General features: G+C 42.3%; 1 long non-coding RNA gene across 1 annotated transcript; it reads right to left on the bottom strand.

The window, feature by feature from the left end:
* Window positions 1-510: 510 nt before the first annotated feature.
* Window positions 511-2,066, bottom strand: LOC127330892 (uncharacterized). Its single transcript, XR_007869456.2, has 3 exons — window positions 1,816-2,066; window positions 1,566-1,625; window positions 511-597 (listed from the first exon to the last, which is right to left on the bottom strand). It is a non-coding gene; the product is annotated as an uncharacterized lncRNA (long non-coding RNA).
* Between the last annotated feature and the right edge of the window lie 4,883 nt (window positions 2,067-6,949).

Genomic DNA, 6,949 nt, shown 5'->3' with positions numbered 1-6,949 from the left:
GAACTACACACACATGCACATTTTATCAACGACACATCAAAGGTTCAAGTTGCTAACCGCGATCGAGGAGGAAAAAATAAATGAGAAAGCTCAAGTGTGGCTCCAACACTTCATATCATGTTTGTTTCATGCTCTTGGGGCATTTCATCAAACACCTTATGTGCATAAGAGGAACCAAAAGCAAACCTAACACCCACTTGTGAGCTTGTGAAGAGAATGGCACCAAATGGCTAAGTGTTGGCTGCTGGATGGGTATATATAGGGGAGGGGCTTTAGTCCCGGTTGGCCTGGCCAACCGCGACTAAAGGCCTTCGGGCACCTTTAGTCGCGGTTGGCCTGGCCAACCGCGACTAAAGACCCCCCACGTGCACCGGCTGGCCACCGAGCGCCCTGGGCCCAGGCCTTTGGTCGCGGTTCTCCTCCCGAACCGCGACTAAAGGTACCATTTGTCGCGGATCCTGCAGCATCGCGACTTATGGGGCTCACCCGAAGCCTGTTTTTCCACCAGTGTCTAACCAATCCTATATTTATTCTTTCCAATGTTGAGCCTTCTAATGTACATATCCAAATATAGGAGTCCTTGCTGATACATTGGGCCTGCAAAAATAAAGTTACAAATCTCAGAATCGATGTGGCCAAAAAATTATAGCAAGGGTATAGTGAATTCTACTGTGTGCTTAGTTTAATAATCACCACGTGAAGGGGATATGTTGACCATGCCAATCACCGGTCTATATGCTTCTTCCCTAGATAAAGTTTAATAGCGATATGAGCTAAGCAATAAGAGGCTGTCCATATGCATTACATGAAAGAAAAGTGCATAATATGCTTCTCGGTTTACTATATCAGTAAATTCACATCTACATGCAACCATGAATTTCTTAAAACACCTCAGTAGCATGCCAGCGCCAAGTCAGTGTGCAGGATGATGTGTGCCATGCATGCACTCAAAATAGCCCATCGCACCTACATGTTGGCTTGCATTAACTCGGAGTAAAGAGTGGTTTTCTGTGTCCTCAAGTCCAGCCAGGATATAAATAGAGTTCCACTACCTTTGTTTACCAACCAAACTTCCAGGTATTCAGCCAGAAACACAACTGATGTCCATCAGCTTACTCCACATGCATAACTGAAGTTAACTTAAGCTAGCAGTTTGCTCCCAGGTACAGTCAAATTCGAAAGGTTTAAGTCGAAAGAAAATAAGAGTAACATGCAATGCAAACCTAGATAACCAGGTTGGGCATAGATAAACATGAATATGTAGAAAAGGAGAAGCACCACATACACATTCATGATTATTTTCCACTCTATCGGCCATGTATTTGTAGCATAACTTAACTAGTGTTTGTTGTCCACATAATGACATGATGCATCAAACTCTGAAAATAATCCTAACAATCTTACAACTTGCACATAATGGTACAGTCCGGGAAGAATAAGGTACTATAGTTACTAATATGGTCTAGTTAACAATTTCACAATCAGCATAATGTAGATAACCACTGATTATACATCCAGATTTTGTGCTCTACCAACAACTTCAGTTGAAGCCAGAAACCACGTACCTTACCTACCCAAACAAGGGCGCATGGCAATCATAAGTTCACAGTTGAATTTCTTCTAATCTGCCGAAGTAAAACCCAATTAGTTCTACTTTTGAAACTTCCTGAAATAAATGTCCGTGCTCTGAAAGCTACAGGGCGAAATATGTAATTAACCCAATTATCCACAGATTCCCAATTGCAAATAACTAAACAAATCACTTTGTGTTCTTCTTCACCAAATTAATTAATCAGAACAGAGCGCATGACATACCAGAACACTCGCGTGAGTAGTGAGGTGAGAATTGCTGTTGTTACTACGTAATTTACTTGCTCATTCTGGGCTTCGTGGTCAGGGCGCCATGGTATCCACCTGGGATAGGCTGATACAACAGGCAGATAGGTATGCACCTGTGACGATGGCGGGTGTTGACGCCAGGGGAGACATCCTCGATGGTTGAAGCGGAGCCCCGCCCAACAGAACTCACCGCCCCCAAACCGCCAGCCCCAGATCCCGTATCCGTCACCACCGACCAACAACAGATCTGGCAAGATTATAGTAGAAAGATCGTGAACGGGTAAGCATAGGGAAAATGACACAAGAACTGAAAGAGGGAATCGGCAGTCACGCTTGGATTTGATCCGTCGTGACCCCCGCCGCCGCATCATTCAATCTGTGGTCACCGCCTCGTGTGATCTCCCCGAGCAGGCGATGGGAAGCCATAGAGAAAAGGGAGGTGGATTGATGGTCGACGGCTTGATTCATGGCGGCGGTTTTGGTCGTCGTAGACTGCTGCTAGGGTTATGGTGGACTGGTGGAGTACGCGGATCCGGAGTTTGGGATACAAAGGTGGAGGCGGGTTTATAGGCAGCCAAGGCAGGCGTAGGTGTGTGGGCACGTGGGGAGGTGGACGGTAGATACACATGTCTGCACCGTTGTAAGCTATGTGTTGTATTAGGGCCGGTTGTGTTGTAGTGATTAAAGGATGACGCTAAAACTTGGTATAATAGTTTGCCACCTGATTCTATTAAAAGTCCAAAAGAATTGCTTGATGTTTTCTTCCGTAAATACTTTCCTGCTAGTGCCCAACATATTGCTTTGCAGAGAATCTATAATTTTGACCAGGAAGATGGAGAGAAATTGCCTGAGGCTTGGGCGAGATTTTGCTCTCTTATTAGAGCTCGGCCTGACCATGATTTGGAAAAGCATGATTTACTTGATATATTTTATAGTGGACTAACCATTGAGTCTAGGGCATACCTGGATAGTTGTGCTGGTTGTGTTTTCAGGAAAAGAACTCCAGACGACGCTGAAGAATTATTGGCTAAAATAGGCCGGAATCATGATGATTGGACTACGCCTGAACCAACTCCAACGCCAATATTAAAGAAGAGGGGTTTAATTAAATTGAATGATGAAGATATGAGGGAAGCCAAGAAGTCTCTCAAGGAGAAAGGTATTAAATCTGAAGATGTGAAGAATCTTCCTCCCATAGAAGATATATGTGAGATAATTCCCCCTTCATCCATGATTGAGGTAAACTCCCTTCAACGCTTTACTAGGGAAGATATTCCGTATTCAAAACCTCCTGCACAATGCTTAGATGAGTTTGATAATTATATTGTTAAGCAAGAAAATTTTAATATTAGAGTAGAGAATCATTTAATGGAAAATTCTCGAGCTATTAGTGAATTGCATGATATTGTAGAGAGAACCTCCAATGATGTTAAGATGCTTGTTAAACATTTTCATATGGTTCAAACTCAAATTGATCAACTCACTAAAGTACAAAATGACTTGTTGGGGAATAATTCTAAAGAAAAACATGCTTATGAAGTAACAACTAGAGGCGGTGTTTCTACTCAGGATCCTTTATATCCTGAGGGACATCCCAAAAGAGTTGAACAAGATTCTCAACGAACTAAAACTAGTGCTCCATCTAAGAAAAAGAAAAAGAAACATAAGAATGTTGTAGAATCCTCTGAACCTGTTAATGATCCTAATAGCATTTCTATTTCTGATGCTGAAACTGAAAGTGGTAATGAACATGATAAAGATAATGATAAGAATGATGCTTCTGATAAAGAAGATGTTGAAGAAGAACCTGAAAAGCATGCTAAAAATAAAAAGTACACTAAAGAAGATTTTATTGCTGAGAAACATGGTAATGAAAGAGAACCTTGGGTTCAAAAGCAAATGCCTTTTCCTGCTAAGAAACTAAAATCAAAGGAAGAAGAACACTATAATAAATTTTGTGATTGGATGAAACCTTTATTCTTGCAAATCCCTTTGACTGATGCTATTAAATTGCCTCCTTATTCAAAGTATATGAAAGATATTGTTACTAACAAAAGGAAAATCCCCAATGAGGAAATTTCCACTATGCTTGCTAATTACTCTTTGAATGGCAAAGTTCCAACGAAGTTGGGCGATCCAGGTATACCTACTATTCCTTGTTCTATTAAGAATAATTATGTTAAAACTGCTCTATGTGACTTGGGAGCCGGTGTTAGTGTTATGCCTTTTTCTCTTTATAAGAGACTTTACTTAGATAAGTTGATACCTACTGATATATCTTTGCAAATGGCTGATAAATCTACTGCTATTCCTGTTGTTATATGTGAGGATGTTCCTGTTCAAGTTACTAATAACTGCTTGATATTAACTGATTTTGTTGTGTTGGAAATGCCTGAAGATGATAATATGTCTATTATTCTTGGGAGACCTTTTCTTAACACCGCAGGGGCTGTTATTGATTGCAATAAAGGAAAGGTTACTTTCAATGTTGATGATAGGGAGCATACCGTTTATTTTCCCAAGAGGATTGAGAAAGCGTGTGGAGTTAATACTATTTCTAATGTGAGAACTATCAAAGTGGGAACTATTGATTGTCCTATATATGAGCCTAAAGAAGAATATCAAACTCTCGTGATTGGATCCATATCAATACAATTCAAGGTAACATGATTGATTTGAGGTTTATTTCTTCTTATGCTATGTAAAATTTATTTGGTGGCAAGACTTGATCAACCTTGTTAACAAATACTTTTTATATGCATAGAGGAGGTAAACAACATCTCTTTCTTCCTCCACGTGCTCTAGTTGTTGTAGCACTTTTAATTTGCAAAGTTCCTTAGTTAATTGGAGATTTAAAAAAATTTCCTGGCCAGTAATAATAAACTTAATACCCAGAAATGTGCATTTTTCAAAGTTTTCAAAAATTCACAAAAATTATACCGTTGGTCCTATTTTTCGACGAGGCACCTGGGAGCACCAGAGGATGACCTGTGGGGCACCACAGGGTGCCACACCACCAGCCGGCGCGGCCAAGGAGGTGGGCGCGCCACCCTGTGGTGTGGGCCCCTCCTTGCCCCACTACTTCATCTCTTTCTCCCAGCATCTTCTCTCTCCCGAAAAAACTCGAACCAGCTTTCTCTCACTTGCGTTTTTGCTCAAGAGCTCAGGATTTTTCGATCTCTTTGCTCAGCCCAGATTTCTGTCTGAAATTTGGCACATTTGCTCTTCGGTATGTGACTCCTCCGATTATCCAAGTAGAATTTTGTTTGGTTGAGTATATCTTGAATATTTTGCTGCTGTAGGTAACTGATACGTCTCCGACGTATCGATAATTTCTTATGTTCCATGCCACATTATTGATGTTATCTACATGTTTTATGCACACTTTATGTCATATTCGTGCATTTTCTGGAACTAACCTATTAACAAGATGCCAAAGTGCCAGTTGCTGTTTTCTGCTGTTTTTGGTTTCAGAAATCCTAGTAAGGAAATATTCTCGGAATTGGACGAAATCAAAGCCCAGGGGCCTATTTTTCCACGAAGCTTCCAGAAGTCCGAAGGAGAGACGAAGAGGGGCCACGAGGGGGCCAAACCCTAGGGCGGCGCGGCCCCACCCCTGGCCGCGCCGGCCTATGGTGTGGGTCCCCCGTGCCGCCTCTTGACCTGCCCTTCCGCCTACAAATAGCCTCCGTGACGAAACCCCGGTCGAGAGCCACGATACGGAAAACCTTCCAGAGACGCCGCCAACGCCGATCCCATCTCGGGGGATCCAGGAGATCGCCTCCGGCACCCTGCCGGAGAGGGGAATCATCTCCCGGAGGACTCTACGCCGCCATGGTCGCCTCCGGTGTGATGTGTGAGTAGTCTACCCCTGGACTATGGGTCCATAGCAGTAGCTAGATGGTTGTCTTCTCCCCATTGTGCTATCATTGTCGGATCTTGTGAGCTGCCTAACATGATCAAGATCATCTATCTGTAATTCTATATGTTGCGTTTGTTGGGATCCGATGAATAGAGAATACTTGTTATGTTGATTATCAAAGTTATATCTACGTGTTGTTTATGATCTTGCATGCTTTCCGTTACTAGTAGATGCTCTGGCCAAGTAGATGCTTGTAACTCCAAGAGGGAGTACTTATGCTCGATAGTGGGTTCATGCCTGCATTGACACACAGGACAGTGTGAAAGTTCTAAGGTTGTGTTGTGCTGTTGCCACTAGGGATAAAACATTGATGCTATGTCTCAGGATGTAGTTGTTGATTACATTACGCACCATACTTAATGCAATTGTCTGTTGCGTTGCACCTTAATCCGTGAGGGGGTTCGGATGATAACCTGAAGGTGGACTTTTTAGGCATAGATGCAGTTGGATGGCGGTCTATGTACTTTGTCGTAATGCCCAATTAAATCTCACTATACTCATCATGATATGTATGTGCATGGTCATGCTCTCTTTATTTGTCAATTGCCCAACTGTAATTTGTTCACCCAACATGCTGTTTGTCTTATGGGAGAGACACCTCTAGTGAACTGTGGACCCCGGTCCAATTCTCTTTACTGAAATACAATCTACTGCAATACTTGTTCTACTGTTTTCTGCAAACAATCATCTTCCACACAATACGGTTAATCCTTTGTTACAGCAAGCCGGTGAGATTGACAACCTCACTGTTTCGTTGGGGCAAAGTACTTTGGTTATGTTGTGCAGGTTCCACGTTGGCGCCGGAATCCCTGGTGTTGCGCCGCACTACATCCCGCCGCCATCAACCTTCAACGTGCTTCTTGGCTCCTCCTGGTTCGATAAACCTTGGTTTCTTTACGAGGAAAACTTGCTGCTGTGCGCATCATACCTTCCTCTTGGGGTTCCCAACGAACGTGTGAATTACACGCCATCAAGCATATTTTCTGGCGCCGTTGCCGGGGAGATCAAGACACGCTGCAAGGGGAGTCTCCACTTCTCAATCTCTTTACTTTGTTTTTGTCTTGCTTAGTTTTATTTACTACTTTGTTTGCTGCACTAAATCAAAATACAAAAAAATTAGTTGCTAGTTTTACTTTATTTTCTATCTTGTTTGCTATATCAAAAACACAAAAAAAATTAGTTTACTTG

Source organism: Lolium perenne, chromosome 2 (genome assembly GCF_019359855.2).
Source record: "Lolium perenne isolate Kyuss_39 chromosome 2, Kyuss_2.0, whole genome shotgun sequence".
Taxonomy (NCBI): domain Eukaryota; kingdom Viridiplantae; phylum Streptophyta; class Magnoliopsida; order Poales; family Poaceae; genus Lolium; species Lolium perenne.
The sequence above is the reverse complement of the archived record's forward strand: the minus strand, read 5'-3'. Positions and strand labels throughout refer to the sequence as shown.